The following is a 21,690-nucleotide window of genomic DNA, read 5'->3' as shown; positions in this document are numbered from 1 at the left end:
CTTTTCCATATATCATATTGAATACAGAGATGCTAGAGTCTGAAGTAGTGGTTCCCCTACCAGCAAATATAATATACTATAAAATACTAAGATTGTTTCAATTTACGTTGCTTGTTGTCCTCTTCCTGTTTGAATTTCCTGTTTGCATCTGAATATACTCTTGGGATAACTTGGTACAGTATTATCTCATTCCAAATCTCTGTATGCTCATATTATTCTTTGTAAGACAATGCTATTTACATTCTTCTTTTTCCTTGTCACTCTATTAGTTTCATCTTCTTTTGGCAAAGACATTCAATGTTCCATTCTTTAATTTGTTGCTGATGCAGGTGAATTCACAGAACTGGATATTATTTTGTATTTTTGTCTTTTGTTAGAACAGAGATGGCTAAATCCCTTATGTTGGTGACTAAAACCTGGATGATCATCTCCTCTCTGTTTATTATATATTAGTCTTCAGAAAGCAGAGAAGTAATTTGTCTCTTGGATTCACACTTTTAAACCTTTTTACCTCTGTAGAATTTGGAATCCACATAGCATTTAAGAACCCAGGGTTGCCACCATATCCCAAAGAGACATCAGAGTGGGACTTTTGTGGAACATCCTTGAAGTATCAAAATAGAAATATAAACCCATGTACAATAGAATCCTATTAGGACAATTTTTCTTCTGCCAATACTGGTTTTGTTGGGATTAAGCATGAATTTTTTAATAAAAAGAACAAAAATACAAGTATGTTATACATACTAGATAGTTGAAAATATATAGAGAAGAGATCATTCACTTCTTCCAAACAACTATAGCTAGGTTACCTCTTAAAAGGGTATATTGAACCTCTAAATTCAATACACTAGGTATGTTGGAATCCATAAAATTTCCAATTACTGCTTCAGAATTTATTGTGCACATATGGAAAATAATACTTGTAAAACAGAAAGGGGTTTGTGCCTAGTGCTGTCAATACTGTGAAGGATGGGGTGATTATAAAGCAAATTAACAATACTTTTAAATGTGCATTCACTTATCTTTCCAATTAAATCCTTGTTAAACAACTGCACAGACAGTAATGGCGCTTCTGCAAAGCACTGATCAAGACAGTTTTATTGTAATTTTTACTCTGTAACAATTAATCAAGTAGGCATTTTCTTTATTATTAAATTATTTAGTTAATAAATATTCTCAATTGGCTAACATATTTGTAGTTTACATGATATTTTTGATTTTCCTACAGTGGAACTTACACTGGTATATTCTTGTTTTCTTGCAGAGGGACCATTAGGGAAAGGAATTTATAAATTTCTTTTCTAGGGAAAATTACTATGAACAAGAGAAGTCTTCAAAACTTTAAACCCATTTTAAAGCCCTTATTTTAACCATTCTCTCTCACATGGGATGCAAACATATTGCCTTTAGCAGATAAGGAATATGAGGATTTGGCTAAAAGAGATCTTTTCTTTTTCAGTAAGGATTGAGCTGAGCATTAAAAAAAAAGTTCATTAATGCTGGGTTACAGATTCTTGAGACATGAAGCTGTATTTTACAATTAGCACAGGCTTTTCTTACCTCTAGTGTTTAAATCTTCTCTCCTCTGCAAATATCCAGGTTAGTATGAACAAAGAAATGAGGGGAAATCATCTAGGAGTTTCTTGGTTTACATGTAAATTTATATCTAATCTTTGGTTTTGGGTGTTCGAATTTCCCTGATTAGTTTTTTTTTTTTTTTTTTTTAACCATAGTTTGGGATTTAAAATGGTTCTCTGTGTGGCCTTCTTCTACCTCCTCATTATTTTGCCATCTACATGGTTCTGCATACATATATGCTTGAATATACACACATGTATTGATATATATTCACATTTATATAGTCATAACATGCATATACAGTGTTCATATGGATAGAATGCATATACTCTGAGAAGATATGAGGCAGGGGCATGTACTATCTTGAAATATGTGAAGATTTACCATATAGAAGGATCAGACATGCTTTGCTGAATCCTAGAGAGCAAAACTAGATTGAGATGTCAGGTTGCATTGAAGTATATTTCAGTTTCACATATAGAAAAATTTCCTATCAATTAGAGTTATTTTGCAGTCAGATGGTTTGCCTTAGAGAATAATAGGTTTTCTTTCACTAGAAATCTTTAAGCAAAGAGCTAATGATCACTTGAGTATATTACCACTATCAGTAAAAAGTGAGTCCACCTTTTCATGTAATGGGAACCAAATGTAGAATAGTAAAATCTGAGCAAATAGTTTTGGAGTTGAAGGTGTTGGTCAAAGAAGATAAAGAGTAGAAGTTCAAATGACGGGTGTAATGGTGGGTGAGCTATCATTTTGCAGCACAGAGAAGAAAATTACATATTTCTTTGACAGGGTTGGAGATGAGGAGAAGAGAGGAAAAACTATATTTTGTGTGATTCTGTTGTTTATGTCTAAGTGAGTATACATAGGGCAGCTAGGCGGCATAATGGATAGAATACTGGGCCTGGGATCAGGAAGTCTCCTCTTTTTGAGTTCAAATCTAGCCTCAGACACTTACTAGCTGTGTGACCCTGGACAAGTTATTTAATTAACCCCATTTGCCTCAGTTTCCTCATCTGTAAATGAGCTGGAGAAAGAAATGGCAGACTACTCCAGCATCTTTGCCAAGAAAACCTCAAAAGGGATCACAAAGAGTTAGATATGACTGAAAAATGATTAAACAATATCAGTGTGTAAATATATACATAGACTCTAGGTATTGACATGTTTGCTAATATTATCTGGATACTGTTTTTGTATTTTGCAAGCTTATTTTAAAATTTAGTTTCCGTCTGATACTCTCTGTGTAGTATATTATTGTCACATATATCTTACAGAAGGAATTAAACCACCAAAAGACTGGAAGCTTGCCCAGGGTCACCTGGAAGTCAATGTCAAAAGTGGAGATAAAAGCTATAAAGGTGCTTCCCTTTAATTCTCTGAAGATACATTATAAAGTGGTTTCTTTAGAGAAAAACAAAGATGATCCTTAAATATCACTAGCATTCTAATTTTGTATTCTATTCAACCAGTTATTATAAAATGATTTATTTTATATCTAGTGGGACTTGATTAGGAGAAAAAAGAATAGGTATATAGATCATTGGGTTCAAGAACAGTTGGATATGGAGATGGAAGCTAGACTGAAGAAGCTAATATGGAAAAGGAAGAGGTACGGAACACAATTGGGGAAGACAGGCCTGCATTTCTGAGGATTAATCATCTGTTTAGGATGACATCCTATGGACACATACCACAAACCATCATCCCCACAATGCCATCTAAGAATATAATACATGTTAATTTTCCAACGTATACACACACACACACACACACACACACACACACACACACACACACATACACACACATACATATGAAATAAGGGATTATTGAGAACTGGGTAATAGCCAGGGAGAACTCTGAAAAATGGGTGGGTAATGGCCAGACCCTTGGAAAAGGAATAGGAGTCAGATGATAAGAGGTAAGATAAAAGATGATGGGGAGGGAATAACATGGGCAAAGGTATGACTTTCTTTCCAAACATTTTTTCGATTAAAATATCACACATTTTATTGAATTTAAAAAGAACTTCCCACTTGATTTTCCTATGAGCTGTAATGTCCGGGCTAGCTCTCTGGTGGGCCTCGGGATCAGCCCGAGGCCTTGGGTTTAGTGGGGGAGTGAAGTGAAGGAGGCAGGAGAGCAGCCACATGGCTGGTCAAAGATGGAGTCTGGACTCTGGTGTGTAAGCCTAAAGTCTTCTCTGTGTCTGAGATTGCTGCAGCCCAGAGAACCCACTCTCAGTGGGACTCCCTTAAATACTCCAGCACGACTATGTCATCACACCACACTGGGCATGCACAGTTGTAGAACATCCAATCACCACATTACCCTAAGTATACCCCAACTAGAGTGAACACATCATTACATTATATCAAATATGTATTTACAGAACCACCATCTCACACTGAGTAGGTATTTTACTATAAGCACCCTTCTGTCCTATATTCAAGTACACCCTTTCAGAGTTCTGGCCACTACATCTCCCACTTTCTTTTGTTTTAGAACACAGGTAGTCAGGCCCTCCCTGACTTCTCAGGGAGGTGAGAACCCCAAAAAGGAGATGATCACAAACTCTGAAGGGGGGTGAAAACACCAAAAGGAAATGGGTACTCAAACCAGATATTAGTTGGTTTCCTCTGGGTTCAAGAATATTTGAAACAGGTACACATAACTCCACCAGCATGGGAAGTATTATGCAAGCACACACTAATATAGCACAGGCTAGTAGTGATGACTCTTCCCACAGCCAATGTATGCTCAATGTGGTGTAACAAACTATGAGTTATACATGCAAGTAGTGATATAACAAACAATATGAATCAGCATGATATTGTAAAAGATTTCCAGAAGTCCTAGAAGGAAGGTATATAAATAATAATCACATATACACCTTCTTCAGTAGCCTAGAGGTAGTCCAAAACTAATCTATTGTCCATTACTTCATGTGTCAGGGAATCCAATGATTCCTGCAAGTTTTGAAGTCCTGCAATATTCTCATCATGTGTTAAGGAATCCAATGATTCCTGAAGGTTTTCAAGCCCTGCAACAATCTTATCATGTCTCAGGGAATCCAATGATTCCTGAGAGTTTCTGTAATCCTTTTCTCCCATCAGGTTGCTTCTCGGTTGATTGGTCATGTATGAGTACTGAACTTCTAAATATTCTCTGGGTATAACATTGGCTGTCATCATGCCCCAAGTATTTTTTGCTTTGGGCCTGGGGCTAGGCCCCACATCCTATTTCTCTGAATCAATCTACATTCTGATGCCCCATGGAAGCCTCTGTTGCATTTTGGACATGGGATTTTGGATCTTGTTCTCCCACCCTGTTTTCTCACTATGCCTCTGTGCCAACATTGAGATTTCAAATGCCCTACTTTAGCACATTGAAAGCATTGACAAGTCTCTCTGAAAGTCCCTTGCTAAAAGGGATCCTGTCTTCCCATATTCAGATCTTGAGAAGTTTGCTTCATAACCTGGATATAAAAGGCATTTGTGCCCACTGTGGCACAGCGACTTATGATCTCATCTAAAGGAGCATCCTTGTGTAGTCCTACTGTAATTTTCCTACAAACCTCATTAGCATTTTCCTTAGAAAGTTATCTTATCATAATTTCTGTTGCCACATTTTCACCAATAGTTCATATGACAGCTGTCTGTAGATGCCCCATGAAATCAGCAAAGGATTCATTTGGACCTTGTGCTATTTTCGTGAAGGCTTCCCCTCTATCTTGTCTTCCTGGAAGGATGCCCCATATTTTGATAGTAGCAGCAGCAATTTGCTCATATTCTACTATAGGGCAATTGATCTGCACTAAAGTGTCTGCATAAGGACCTACATCTGTTTGTTGGTCAGAGGTGACTGGTATATTAACTCCAGGTTGCCTATTTTGTTGGGCTTATATCCTACAGAATTCACTATACTCAGAAAGCTGCAACAAGTTTTGTCTAGTTCTAAACATGTCCTTGCTATAGATTTCCAATCATTAAAACTTCAAATGCCAAATTCTCTAATAACATTTTAACATAAGATGATGTAGACCCATAAAGAATGCAAGCCTGACTTCCGGTTAAGATGGCGGAGAGGAGGATCACAGTTGCATAAGCTCCGCGCTTTCTCTCACTATCCACTTCATTACAAGCCTCTGAATCAATGCTTGACTGAAAAAAACCCACAAATAGTTACCAAGAGAAGCCATCCTTGAGATCCACCAAGCAAGGTCTGTCTTTACTGGAGGGCTGGGGCGGTTTTAGATCGGGCGCAGGCTGAGGGCAGCGGCAGTGAGAGCACGGGAGCAGAGCTGAGAGGGGGTGGGGAGTGATCGTAGCCGTCTCTGCGGGGAGAGCTTCGCTACAGGTTTGGAACCTGCAGCAAGTCAACAGCCCAGCAGAGAAGCTAAAAACACCGGGGCTGAAGAATACAACCGCAAACAGCTGGAGTCTCTCAGGACCTGGCCGCCCCCCCCTTCCCCCCCCTCAGTGACTCAGCACGCTTTGGGATCTCAGAGCGCAGGCGCAGCACAGTCCTGCTAGTGCCTCACTGCTTCCCCCTGCAGTCTGTAGAGGAAGCTCGATAACACACCCAGCCCCCCCCCAAAGAAAGACTCCAGTTTTTTCTGTTTTTCTTTGGTAGTTTGTCTCTGATTAATAGACAGAATGAGCAAGAAGCTGAAGAGGACTTTAACCCTTGACAGCTTCTATACAGATAGAGAGCAGACTCTAAATCCTGAGGAGACTAAAAACAGGCAGTCCCCAGGTGATTCCCCAAAGGAGGAGATTGTCTGTTCCTCAGCACAGATGAACCTCATAGAAATGATTAAAAAGGCTCTCACAAGGGAGCTAGAAGAAAAATGGGAAAAGAGTCTGGAGAAAGTTAAAGAGAGAGTGGATAAAGAAGTAAAATCCTTGAAAAATAGGATTAGTGAACTGGAAACAGAAAACAGCTCTCTAAAAAACAAAATTGGCGAAATGGAAAAAAATTCCACAGAACAAAAGAACTCAATTGGACAATTAGAAAAAGATTTTAAAAAAGTGAGTGAAGAGAATACTTCACTGAAAATCAGAATTGAACAAGTGGAATTGAATGACTCGAGGAGACAAGAAGAATCAGTCAAGCAAATCCAAAAAAATCAAACAATGGAGAAAAATGTGAAATACCTTCTGGGGAAGACAACAGACCTGGAAAACAGATCCAGGAGAGACAATCTGAGAATCATTGGACTCCCAGAAAAACATGATGAAAAAAAGAGCCTGGACACTGTCTTCCAGGAAATTATCAAAGAGAACTGCCCAGAAGTCATAGGAACAGAGGAAAAAATAAACATTGAAAGGATTCATCGATCACCCACTGAAAGGGATCCTAAAATCAAAACACCAAGGAATATAGTGGCCAAATGCCAGAACCCTCAGATGAAAGAAAAAATATTGCAAGCGGCTAGAAAAACCCAATTCAAGTATCAAGGAGCCACAATAAGGATCACCCAGGATCTGGCAGCATCCACATTAAAAGATCGAAGGGCCTGGAATATGATATTCCGAAAGGCTAAGGAACTTGGTATGCAACCAAAAATAACTTACCCAGCGAGAATGAGCATCTTTTTCCAGGGAAGAAGATGGACATTCAACGAAGTAAGCGAATTTCATCTATTTCTGATGAAAAAACCAGAACTTAACAAAAAGTTTGATCTACAAATATAGAACTCAAGAGAAATCTAAAAAGGTAAAGATTAATCTTGGGAACTATATTTTGACTATATAGATGTATAAAGAATACATGTATACCTTGTTCTAGAAATTGATGTGGAAAGGACATTGTACCAGAAAAAGGGTAAAGTGGGGGTAGTACATCTCATGAAGAGGCATAGGAAACCTATTATATCTGAGAGAAAGAATGGAGGGGGATGAATATAGTGGGTACCTTACTGCCTTCAGAATTGGCTTTAAGTGAAAAATCTTAAGACATATTCAATCTAAGGTGAAACTTCTCCCATCTCATTGAAAAGTGAGAAGGGAAAAGTGGAAAGGGAAGGAATAAGCTAAGCGGAAGGGAATACGGGAACTGGGAGGGAAAGGGGTAAGATAGGGGGAGGAACTCTAAGGCGGGGGGAGGGACACTAAAAAGGGAGGGCTGTGAGAAGCAAGGGGTGCTCACAAGATTAATACTTGGAAGGGGGGAAAGGGGAAAGAAGGGAGGAAAGCATAAACCGGGGTTAACAAGATGGCAAGTAATACAGAATTGGTCATTCTAACCATAAACGTGAACGGGGTAAACTCCCCCATAAAGAGGAAGCGGTTAGCAGAATGGATTAAAAGCCAGAATCCTACAATATGTTGTTTACAGGAAACACACCTGAAGCGGGGAGATACATGCAGGTTAAAGGTAAAAGGTTGGAGCAAAATCTACTATGCTTCAGGTGAAGTCAAAAAAGCAGGGGTAGCCATCCTGATCTCAGATCAAGCTAAAGCAAAAATTGACCTAATTAAAAGAGATAAGGAAGGACACTATATCTTGCTAAAGGGTAGCATGGATAATGAAGCACTATCTATATTAAACATATATGCACCAAGTGGGGTAGCATCTAAATTCTTAAAAGAGAAACTAAGAGAGCTGCAAGAAGAAATAGACAGTAAAACTATAATAGTGGGAGATCTTAACCTTGCACTCTCAGAATTAGATAAATCAAACCAGAAAATAAATAAGAAAGAAGTCAAAGAGGTAAACAGAATACTAGAAAAGCTAGATATGATAGATCTCTGGAGAAAATGTAATGGAGACAGAAAGGAATACACTTTCTTTTCAGCAGTTCATGGAACCTATACAAAAATTGACCATATATTAGGACATAAAAACCTCAAACTCAAATGTAGTAAGGCAGAAATAGTAAATGCATCCTTTTCAGACCACGATGCAATGAAAATTACATTCAACAAAAAAGCAGGGGGAAGTAGACCAAAAAATAATTGGAAACTAAATAATCTCATACTAAAGAATGATTGGGTAAAACAGCAAATCATAGACATAATTAATAACTTCACCCAAGAAAACGATAATAATGAGACATCATACCAAAATGTATGGGATGCAGCCAAAGCGGTAATAAGGGGAAATTTCATATCTCTAGAGGCCTATTTGTATAAAGTAGAGAAAGAGAAGGTCAATGAATTGGGTTTGCAATTAAAAATGCTAGAAAAGGAACAAATTAAAAACCCCCAGTCAAACACTAAACTTGAAATTCTAAAAGTAAAAGGTGAGATCAATAAAATTGAAAGTAAAAAAACTATTGAATTGATTAATAAAACTAAGAGTTGGTTCTATGAAAAAACCAACAAAATAGACAAACCCTTAGTAAATCTGATTAAAAAAGGAAAGAGGAAAATCAAATTGTTAGTCTTAAAAATGAAAAGGGAGAACTCACCACTAACGAAGAGGAAATTAGAGCAATAATTAGGAGTTACTTTGCCCAACTTTATGCCAATAAATTCGACAACTTAAATGAAATAGAAAAATACCTCCAAAAATACAGCTTGCCCAAACTAACAGAGGAAGAAGTAAATATCCTAAACAGTCCCATCTCAGAAAAAGAAATAGAACAAACTATCAATCAACTCCCTAAGAAAAAATCCCCAGGACCAGATGGATTTACATGTGAATTCTACCAAACATTTAAAGAACAATTAACTCCAATGTTATATAAACTATTTGAAAAAATAGGGATTGAAGGAGTCCTACCAAACTCCTTTTATGACACAGATATGGTACTGATACCTAAACCAGGTAGGCTGAAAACAGAGAAAGAAAATTATAGACCAATCTCCCTAATGAATATTGATGCTAAAATCTTAAATAAAATATTAGCAAAAAGATTACAGAAAATTGTCACCAGGATAATACACTATGACCAAGTAGGATTTATACCAGGAATGCAGGGCTGGTTCAATATTAGGAAAACTATTAGCATAATTGACTATATCAATAACCAAACAAACAAAAACCACATGATCATCTCAATAGATGCAGAAAAAGCATTTGATAAAATCCAACATCCATTCCTAATAAAAACACTTGAGAGCATAGGAATAAATGGACTTTTCCTTAAAATAGTCAGGAGCATATATTTAAAACCATCAGTAAGCATCATATGCAATGGGGAAAAACTGGAACCTTTCCCAGTAAGATCTGGAGTGAAGCAAGGTTGCCCACTATCACCATTATTATTTAATATCGTATTAGAAACACTAGCCTCGGCAATAAGAGTCGAGAAAGATATAAAAGGAATTAGAGTAGGCAATGAGGAAACCAAACTATCACTCTTTGCAGATGATATGATGGTATACCTAGAGAACCCCAGAGATTCTACCAAAAAGCTATTGGAAATAATTCATAATTTTAGCAAAGTAGCTGGCTACAAAATAAATCCCCATAAATCCTCAGCATTTTTATACATCACCAACAAAACCCAACAGCAAGAGATACAAAGAGAAATTCCATTCAGAATAACTGTTGATACCATAAAATATTTGGGAATCTATCTACCAAAGGAAAGTCAGGAATTATATGAGCAAAATTATAAAAAAGTCTCCACACAAATAAAGTCAGACTTAAATAATTGGAAAAATATTAAGTGCTCTTGGATCGGCGAGCGAACATAATAAAGATGACAATACTCCCTAAACTAATCTATTTATTTAGTGCTATACCAATCAGACTTCCAAGAAAATATTTTATTGATCTAGAAAAAATAACAACAAAATTCATATGGAACAATAAAAAGTCGAGAATCTCAAGGGAATTAATGAAAAAAAAATCAAATGAAGGTGGCCTAGCTGTACCTGATCTAAAATTATATTATAAAGCAGCAGTCACCAAAACCATTTGGTATTGGCTAAGAAATAGATTAGTAGATCATTGGAAAAGGCTAGGCTCACAAGACAGAATAGTCAATTATAGCAATCTAGTGTTTGACAAACCCAAAGCCCCTAACTTCTGGGAAAAGAATTCATTATTTGATAAAAACTGCTGGGATAATTGGAAATTAGTATGGCAGAAATTAGGCATGGACCCACACTTAACACCATATACCAAGATAAGATCAAAATGGGTCTATGACCTAGGCATAAAGAACGAGATTATAAATAAATTAGAGGAACATAGAATAGTTTATCTCTCAGACTTGTGGAGGAGAAAGAAATTTGTGACCAAAGATGAACTAGAGACCATTACTGATCACAGAATAGAAAATTTCGATTACATCAAATTAAAAAGCCTTTGTACAAATAAAACTAATGCAAACAAGATTAGAAGGGAAGCAACAAACTGGGAAAACATTTTCACAGTTAAAGGTTCTGATAAAGGCCTCATTTCCAAAATATATAGAGAACTGACTCAAATTTATAAGAAATCAAGCCATTCTCCAATTGATAAATGGTCAAAGGATATGAACAGACAATTTTCAGAGGATGAGATTGAAACTATTACCACTCATATGAAAGAGTGTTCCAAATCATTATTGATCAGAGAAATGCAAATTAAGACAACTCTGAGATACCACTACACACCTGTCAGACTGGCTAAGATGACAGGAAAAAATAATGATGAATGTTGGAGGGGATGCGGGAAAACTGGGACACTAATGCATTGTTGGTGGAGTTGTGAACGAATCCAACCATTCTGGAGAGCAATCTGGAATTATGCCCAAAAAATTATCAAAATGTGCATATCCTTTGATCCAGCAGTGTTTCTATTGGGCTTATATCCCAAAGAAATACTAAAGAAGGGAAAGGGACCTGTATGTGCCAAAATGTTTGTAGCAGCCCTGTTTGTAGTGGCTAGAAACTGGAAAATGAATGGATGCCCATCAATTGGAGAATGGTTGGGTAAATTGTGGTATATGAATGTTATGGAATATTATTGTTCTGTAAGAAATGACCAGCAGGATGAATACAGAGAGGCTTGGAGAGACCTACATGAACTGATGCTAAGTGAAATGAGCAGAACCAGGAGATCATTATACACTTCGACAACGATACTGTATGAGGACATATTTTGATGGAAGTGGATTTCTTTGACAAAGAGACCTGAGTTTCAATTGATAAATGACGGACAAAAGCAGCTACACCCAAAGAAAGAACACTGGGAAACGAATGTGAACTATCTGCATTTTTGTTTTTCTTCCCGGATTATTTATACCTTCTGAATCCAATTCTCCCTACGCAACAAGAGAACTGTTCGGTTCTGCAAACATATATTGTATCTAGGATATACTGCAACATATCCAACATATAAAGGACTGCTTGCCATCTAGGGGAGGGGGTGGAGGGAGGGAGGGGAAAAAAAAATCGGAACAGAAATGAGTGTCAATATAATGTAATTATTAAATAAAAAATTAAAAAAAAAAAAAAAAAAAAAGAATGCAAGCCTTTTTCAGATCTTTGATAATTTCTAGAATAAAAGGAGTGTATCTTCTTTTTTCTTGACCTGAAGAGTTAAACTCTTCAATCACATGATATGTTTGTATTCTCAAATCAATTGTATCCTGTCTTTCCTCTTGGGCTTTAAGTAGTGCCTTTTGTAATGAAGCCATAGGAGTGGGCAGGGCTTCTGTATGGGTGATGGTGGTGGTGTTACTGCCCTTCCCACTCTTCCTCCTCCCTCCACCCAGGAAGGCAAAATTGATGGAGGAGAGTCAGAAGATGAGAAATGCCCTATGGGCACCTATTCCAGTATAGGTGGAGGTGAAATTTATTTTTGATGATTTTTTTTTTTTTGCTGTTTATTCCATTAATCTCTGAATATATCTTACTTTTTCTCTTCCTCAGCAAATAATACATTTTATAAAAATGAAAAAAGGAGGAAAACCAAAAATAACATTTCAGCAAAGGCTGAACGTTAGCTAATACTATTACAGGTAATACTCTATTCCAATGGTTCTCAAACCTTTGTTCTCAGTATCTTCATGTTGTTAAAAAAAAAAAAAAACTATCGAGGATCTGTTCAAAGAGTTTTTGTTCACATGGGTTATATTTATAACTATTTACTATATTAGAAATAAAAAAATAATTTTGAATTTGTAGACCCTCTGAAAGGGCTTCAGAGACCCCAACAATTCTTTGAACTACACTTTGAGGACCACTGTAGTTTATTCTGTCAGTTTTCCATTTGTTCAATGAAGCAGAAGAAAGGTGGATTGGGCTAAACTTGGGCATTCTAACTAGATAGCATTTGGTTTCACTATACTCTTTTTGTTTACATTGTTTTAGTCATGTTTATTTTTTCCTGATATTGTTTTATTTACTATTCATATAAGTCTTCCAAATATTCTCTGAATTCTCACTGATTTTTTTTTTTAAATCATTGGCTTCACTTTGTGTTCTAATGCTAGGGTTTTCAATAGATTGGGAATTGCCACTAGTAAATCAGTCTATTTCAGACATTTCAAAGGGCAGTCCCTGCTATTATCCCTTTTTCCATTATATACCAGATAAATAATTTAGAAAAGGGTTTCAATGGCACCAGATATCTTATTCCCTTCATGGATCCTGCTGTCAAAATGTCATAAAACTGTCCCTGTCTAATGATCTTCAGACTTCAGAGAAATAGAGAAGTTCTTTTTCCAAAAGAGATTTGGGGATTTATGAAGTACATTGATAACTAGAATCCCATTTTTCTTCCCAAATTACATCCTTAAGAAATGTTTACAAGGAAAACTGTCTTCTTTAGTAATTTAGGGGAAAGCTGATTACATATATATAAGTGAAATCACATTTGTAATTATTGGACACAATAACTTCCTTTGTAAAGAAAGATATACCATCAAAATACCATCCTTACAGATTAACAGGGATCTTAAATTGTCATTACCCTCTCTTCCAACACTTATATGACTCTTCCTAACACTCTCTAAATTCTGGCCTTGGAAGTTAGAAGAGACTTCTGTCTATATTAGGTGACCAAATACTATAGATATGGGCAAAATATGCTTGGGATTTAATAACTCTATTGCTTAATGTTGGTGAAACTGTATAGGGTACCAAACTCTTTTTATCCTTATGTATATAAAACTGTTTCAGACAAGATGGTCTTCTGTCCTCGAAGATCTGACCAGCTAGATCTTCTTGTATCATATTGGGCTGTAATGATGTAGTGGATAGAGCATGGGACTTAGAGTCAGGAAGGATTAAGTTTGAATATTGTCTTGTGAGAAAGTTTATTAACCACTCTGTGTCTCAGTTTCCTCAACTGTAAAATGTAATAACGCTTACCTCAAAAGAGTCCTCATAACTCATTATGAGAATCAAATGAGTTACACTTTTTGCAAATCTTAAAGTGGTTTATAAATGCTATTATTTATAACTAGGCTGTTATTTTAAATTTAATAAATTATAGCTTAAAAAAAACCTCTTTTTAAGCATGAGGTATGAAATTTATCTTTAAATCTAAATAGGCTATTATTACATGACATGTTGAGTCTTTTAAGGGAACTTAACTACTATAGAGTGTTCATAGGAAGGTATTTTCACCCAAAGATAGAATCTGAACAGGGACCTAGCACTGGCTCTGAAAGTCATAGAATCCAGGGTCAAGTCTTTCCTCTGATATTTGCTACCAGTATGGCCTTCAGCCAGTGACTTAATCTCTCTAAAAATGAGACAATCGAACAATAAGTCTTCAGAGGTATCTTCCATTTTTAGATCTCAATTCCCAAGACATTATTATGAAGTTGCTTCAGTGTATGTGATTATATTGTATGAATAACTCTCCTTTCCATAGGAAACACTTTTTTCTAATATTGCCAACATCATGAAAGTAGACAAATTTCTGATCATCATAATAACATTTTTAGTAAGATTCCTTTCCCTTTCAAAGTTGCTTACAAAGAGTCTATGCAATTTGAAAATTCTTTCAATTTTGAGAAATACTGCCAGTGGTATTGGTTATATTACTAACCTGCTACAAATTCCAATTTTGAAGTTGTGTGTAGATTTTTTTTTTGTAATATTGCCCTTAGCCAAGTGCCAGAGTTAATGCCAGCTTGTGAACTTTGATATATGCAGAAGAATAAATTGTATTCATTCATATTGGTATTCCTTTCTTAATTTAGCAACTAGCTCTATTATTACAATCTTCTGATTAGTTAACTTATATTCCTTTGCTATTTAATCTGTTCCCTTATTCTTTGTTTAACTTTTGATGTGCATGCAGGATGGAGAAGAAATTAATGTTGGTCAGGAGAATTAAAATCCTTAAAGAAAAATGTCATTATGTCAAATAGAAATCAGTTTCCTGAACTTAAGAAACATCATAAGTTTTGTATATATCAAATACATTATGGTAATTTTCAATTTTTGGAAAAAGCTCTTTTCCTTAAGACTATATTAAAAACTCTGAAATAGTCTCTTTTGCGATTGAGTAATCTGCACATTCCCATCAGCTTCTTGGTTGAAATTTAAGTTCCCCCTCTAGGGATTGCTAAGGTAATTCCCTAACATAAGGTCAATATCTTTACCAGCTGCACAAACACCAGGTATTCTGGAAAGGGGGATTACGGTCATTCTGGAGGCCAAAGAGAAGGGGAAAGGTTCATTTAGCTCATTTAGTAAAATGTGCTAGTAATTGCTGTTTCAGGGATGCAGAAAAAAGAAGTCAGTTTCTTCTTTCCTTCAAACTGAAGGTCAGTTTGTCATGAATTCTATAACTAATTAAAATGGGGAAGGACTATAAACACTGTTCAGTGTTACCATATTTTCTACTTTAGCTCTATGCATTTTTGGGAATCACATGTTATTTGCATTAATTAAAAAAAATCAAAATGAGAGATGATACAGGTTGAAAGAAGAAGAGAGAAATCTTCAGCCTCTCTTACCACTCCTCAGTATTCTGCTTGATTCGCCATTCATTTCATACCCTCTAACTATATGTTTCTATAAGTTTTCTTTTTCCACTATGATCTCTCTGTATATGACTAATATACATATATTAATCATATACATAGAGATTATACATATACACACATATATCCATCTCCAGTGTCCCCTGTGAACCACAGTCCCACATTCCTGTCCTTATTGGACATTTGAAAACTAGATATCCTGGAGATATCTCAAACTCAACCTATTCCAAAAGATCTCAATATCTTTACCTCAAAAAACATCCCTTTTACAAATTTCCTTATTTCTGTCAAAGGTATCTCACCATTTCTCCTCTTTCCCAGGTTCATTACTTTGACAGTAAACTCAACTTTTAAATTTTACTCCTTCTTCATGTCAAATTAATTGACAAACCTTGCCATTGTCACCACATTTTTAGAATCTGACCCCCTGTATTTCTACTTACTTAACTCCTTTCCAGGCTCTCTTTATCTCTTGCCTCAATTTGCATTGGCCTCCTACTTGACCTTTCTACCTCAAGTCTCTTCCATATCAATCTATTTCCACATAGATACTGGAGTGATTTTCCTTAAAGTTGGTTGTGACCATATTGGTCCCCTATTCAATAATCTTCAGTAGCTCCTAATTGTCTCTGAATAAAATATAATTTTGTTCATTTGTATTTTAAAGCCCTTTATGACAGGATTTTTTCTGGTATGATTATACATCACTTCCCTTCCCACACTTTACAATCTAGCAAAACTAACCTTATCTGTGTTTCTCACACATGACACAGAGAGCTACATCCCTCATCTCCAAGTTGACTATTTCTTGTTCATCACTTCAATCTTCTTGGAATCCCTATTTTTCTTCCAAAGTTGGTTCAGATGTTCTCTGCATGAAGTTTTTCTTCTTCCTCTCAACGTTAGCATTTCTTATTCCTAATTACCTTGTATTAATTTTGTGTTTTCTGTATTATATAAACATATATATGTGTGTACATATATATATATATATATATGTACACACATATATATGTTGTCTCCACAATAGAATGTTAACTCTTTAAAGTAGAGATGACTTCATTTTTTGTATTTATATATTGAGTGGAATGGCAATTAATGAATGTTTGCTGATTGAGTAATATATTCTGTTCTTTGGTTGAAATTTATATCAGGTCAGAAATGTGTGCTATGTGGATTGGCCATGAAATAGGAAATAATAGTACTAGACATTTATATAGATAGCACTTTCATGTTTTCAAAGTACTTCACAAAACATAGCTCATGTAAACCTTACAATGGTTCTATGAGGCAGAAACCTCAAATATTTTTGCCATTTTAGACGTAAATAAATTAAACCTCACAGGTGCTCATGGTCACAGATGATAATATGTATTGCAGGTGAGAACTGAACTTAGTTTTTACCTCAAAGCCTTATATTCCTTTGCTATTCCTTTGTTACTTCTAGGCACTGTGACTTTAAGGGGCTTAAATGAGCTAAACATAAGTTATTACAACTCTAGTTCAGACATATATGCAAAACATACATGCAAAAGACAGAAGAGCCATTACTGATTTGACCTCTATGGGCAGCATCTTTCAGTAGTGAGAAGGCATTTTTTAAAGTCCTGAAAACAAAGTGAAGTGTTGTCAGCAACAAGCCCTGGAACTCCTGACTCACTGATTCAATGGAGCTGAAAAATGAGGGCTAGGAAAGTTTCCAAAGCCCTGAAAGATGTTATATAGTCTGGCTCTTTTATGATTAAGTGATCTTTTCAGCTTTTAATGGGAAAAATAAATCATTGTTAAAAGATAATCTTGTCATGAGGAAGTCAAAAAGGTGTAATATCAATGGTTGGCCTTACCAAAAAAAATAAATAAATAAATAAGCACTCCGAGGAATAGGATAAAGTAAATAACATGGTTTGTTTTGTTGTTGTTGCTTTTGGTGGCCAGAGCAAAGTCAGCTTAAGGAGATACTTTGCTTTAAAAAATAATAAGAGGGCAAAATAAATTCACTTAATAGAAAAATGAATGAACTTGATACAGGGGTTGTTTATAAAAACAGCATTCTAGGTTCGAAAATCCTTCTCCAGATCTTTCCCTGCTTCATCCAATAGCTTATTTCATGATGAAACTGCCAATTGTTCACATCCTTTCTTGGTTTTCCCTTTTATTCAATTTCTGATGCTGTAGATAATAACAGCACAGAGACAGCAACTAAAGTTAATGCTTTGCTTTTGCTCTAAGGTCCAATCTATAGAAATACAGTTTAGGTACAGATGATAACACAAAATAGGACCTCAGATAGTTGATTTGCACGGATGAGTGCAAATTCTCAGTGTGATCAAAACAAGTGATATCATCTATTTAAACTAATAGTTTTTTTTATTTTTATTTAACTTCTATTCCACTGGGAATTGGGTGAACAAAGATATCTAAACTATACAATAACAAAAAATTGAAAGAATGACATTTTCCTCCTTTGTTTAAACATATACATAAATACACAATTAATTCTTTCCATGGGTATATAGAGGATGGGAGATGTATACTTTTCCCCCCTGGTGTTCAAGTGTATCACAAAGTCTTCCCTTATACTCTAATTACATGAAGAAAATTGCCCAAATTTCTAATAAGATCTATTCCTCACCTGTTCTAAGAATATGCAGATAAGTGGAGGAATCTGTTTTGATTAAGCCACTAAACATACTCTGAAGGGAAATGGCATAGTGGAAAGAATTTTGACTTTGGAGTCAAAGGCTGGGGTTCAGATTCCAAATTCATTATTTAAAACTGTATGACCTTGAACAAATCATTTAACTTTTCTGGATCTCAATTTCTTAGCCTGTAAAATGGAGGATTTAAATTAGCTGATTCCTGCGGTTCCTTCTGCTACTAATTCTATAATCTTTCCAGTCATATTCTTTCAGGTCCTGCCCACTTACAGTTTGGGCCCTTATATGTGATAGGAAGGATATGGATTGGTACTAGATTTGTCATTTCATCAATATAGCAAACTCTCAGGTGAGGAAACTTCCTCTTCCAATGTAAATACATTCTCTTTCCCCAGCCTAGTTTATTGTATTAACTGCCTACTAGAGTACTATTTGATTTATACAGGTCAAACAGTATGTATATTTTGAGATGGTTATTGAATCTACGGTCTTCCAAAGTTAAAGATTAATATTAGAACAATAACCACTATCCTGCTATCTCTTTTCTCTCCAGAAAGTCTACAAGAAATTTTTGTTCTTTTTCTTAAGGGCGAACAAACATAACTAAACAGTTTGTTGTCTAGTCATTTCCAATTTTGTGACCCCATTTACTTTTTTATTTAAATTGATAATCAAGTGGTTTTCCTCTTCCTTCTTGAGTTCATTTTACAGATGAGGAAACTGAGACAAACAGATTTGTTCAGAGTAACATAGCTGATAAGTGCTCAAGACCAAATCTGAATTTTGAAAGATTCCAGATCCCGCATTCTATCTCTTGCTCCATTTTCTTGCCATGCTACCAAGGCAATATTATTTACCATCACCAATAAGCAGAATTCAGTCAGTCCACTAGTGATAAAAGGGTAGGTGGAATATGTAAGACATATATTAAATGCAGATTTTCTCATATTGGAAGTAATAAATATTGTTGTCACTGGGATGGATTTTTTACATTTGTACACTGTACATTTAACTTACATAATAGGAAAAATCTCATTTGATTGAAATATAGATCTGGATGCATTAATCAAAATATCCAGTTCCCAAATTATGTTTTTAGATTTTTGAGAACAATGAAACAAGTTAAAATGTAGACTTGTGGGTATATTTAAAATTACTGAGGGGTTATAACAGTGAAGAAGATAAAAGAAAATTATGAGTCAAAATAGAGTGAATCATATTCATCTTAACATATAACCAAATTCCAATTATCCTGATTAATGGTTGGAGTAGAAAATAAGTTTTAATATTAAAATAAAATATAATCATTCAAATTTCATTTGTGAATAATTATATTAATAATTAACACTATTAATTGGTATAGTATTTTATGCTTTTCAAAGCACTTTCACATGGTTTGTTATTTCATCTCCTTAGGACCCTCTCAGTCCCAACACACCCACCCACACACCCATACATGCATGCATGCACACACACACAACCATATGCTTAGACAATGCAACATTTTCTGAGCCCAGCCTTGACTGCCCTCCTGGTTTGGTTCTGCTGTCAGTAGACTAGGACCCAGATGGGTGACATAAGGGAGGAGGTTACAGGTCTCCTGTAAGTGATTCATTAAAAAGATTATCTGATCACTGATAATTGAGAATTGGCTATGTGTGCTCTCCTTTGACCGTCTAATCCAAAGTCATTTTTATAAAAATTTGGACATAGTTGAGAGTGTCAAAAGTCTTAATGTAGCATTATTTATATTCTGTGTGTTCTGTTCTGACAGTTCTATAAACCAGATAGTTTACTGACAATTCTGTGCTACCAGATACCAACTAAGGCTTTCTGTCCAGCTTTACGTTGTCAAATCTCATGAAAACATGAGGAATTACAAAGCCTTAGAGAATGGTGAAGTTTAGATTACAAAAGACGAGATGGACAGATTTCATATTTTCATTGCAGATGATTTTTTTTTTTTTTGCTTTTCATACTGTTAAGCATATTTTTTAAGGCAGGAAATGCAACTAGTGTTTGTTTCTGGTGCTGCTTCTGTTTTCAGATTTCTTTTCTGTAGGAAAAATGTGTTGCCCAGCTGTCTAGAATCCCAATCAGGATATACTTCCAGCACAAAATATATTGCAGGAATGATTTTAGCTAATTGAAAAAGGAACAAAAATGAAGCTGGGCCCAGTTCATATATTTTTTCCCCTGAGAATTCTCCTACTCAAATTGAGTCAATATGAACAAAGTTGGTGATGGTCATAGAATTTAAACTTATTAGGGAATCTTAGAAGTCAATTAGATTGAAATGTTAATTATTTTTATAAATCTACACAAACAATAAATAGCAATCCTGATTCAAAGGCAGTTCTTCTAAATGGAAGACCTAGTTCTTTTAAACTGCAACATGCTCTCTCTCTTTAACAACTTGTTAAAGACAAAAGATATAAATGTAAAGGAATACTATACTAGTATGCAGGAAGAAATGATGAAAGAGATGGTTTCAGGGAATTCTGGGAACATTTGAATGAACTGGCACAGAGCAAAATAAGCAGAATCAGGAGAACCATATAAACAATAACATCATTGTAGAGGCAAACAACTTTGAAAGCCTTAAGAGTGCTGATTCTTTGACCATTTCTAACTACAGATTTCTACTCACCTCCTGAAAGAGAGATGAGAGACTTAGGGTACAGAAGTGTGTGTGTGTGTGTATGTGTTCAATTTGGGAATTTTGATATTTTGGTACTTTGGTACACTATTCATATTTGTTACAAAGGCCCCTTTCCCACTGTCCATGAGGAGAAGAGGGGAGAAAACAGATTTTTGTTAATTGAAGGCTCATAGAGATTAATATATACTGAGAGGTTTATAGTGATATTAGAAATGATAGTAACTTTTAAAGCCTGCAAAATTCTAAGAAGCATATTTTAAAGAGTAGATCTAAGAAAAAGAGATTCCATGAAGGAACTATAGAGTCAAGTAAAAGTCTCCTAAGCAACAATTTTTTCTTCCACTTCTTTCCAGCACTTCCATCCCCAAATCCTATCTCCTGAAATTTCCTCCCCCAAAATTCAAGGACTCCTGTATGGGGGTGGAATCTCTACCTGCACATACACTCACCCCAAGCAAATACTGAAAAGATATTAGTTGTCTTTGATTTTCAGACTGAGAATCATCATAACCTTTGTCCACTGGAAAGACATGTCAGACAGTACTAGATACTCCTTCTAACACTAGGTTTAATAGAATACACCAGAATACTCTGATAAACTCCTTATCAGTTAATATATTCAGTGGCTAAGAAACTCCTTTTGGTAACAACACAAAGGTAAGCCAAAAACAAATGACATATACATAATGTGTTTAGAGGTGAAACAGCAGTTCTCCCAGAATTAAATTGCTTTACAGTTTCTTTAAGATTCCAACATTTCTCAACTCAAGAATAGATCTTATCCATTATATGTCCAGTGATAATGATCTCTCATTTAGATACCCTGCCTGTTTTTCTATGTCCAGCAGCAAAACTCTCTATGATGTTTACAATAATTATCCAGCTGAAATGTTATC

The 21,690-nt window shown here is 35.4% G+C and overlaps 1 protein-coding gene across 1 annotated transcript in view; it reads right to left on the bottom strand.

Moving 5' to 3' along the window:
* ARHGAP15 (Rho GTPase activating protein 15) overlaps window positions 1-21,690 on the bottom strand; it is an 844,282-nt gene that overhangs the window by 250,044 nt on the left and 572,548 nt on the right. The window lies entirely within an intron of this gene.

This window comes from Antechinus flavipes, chromosome 3, assembly GCF_016432865.1.
Source record: "Antechinus flavipes isolate AdamAnt ecotype Samford, QLD, Australia chromosome 3, AdamAnt_v2, whole genome shotgun sequence".
In the NCBI taxonomy this organism is placed as follows: domain Eukaryota; kingdom Metazoa; phylum Chordata; class Mammalia; order Dasyuromorphia; family Dasyuridae; genus Antechinus; species Antechinus flavipes.
The sequence above is the reverse complement of the archived record's forward strand: the minus strand, read 5'-3'. Positions and strand labels throughout refer to the sequence as shown.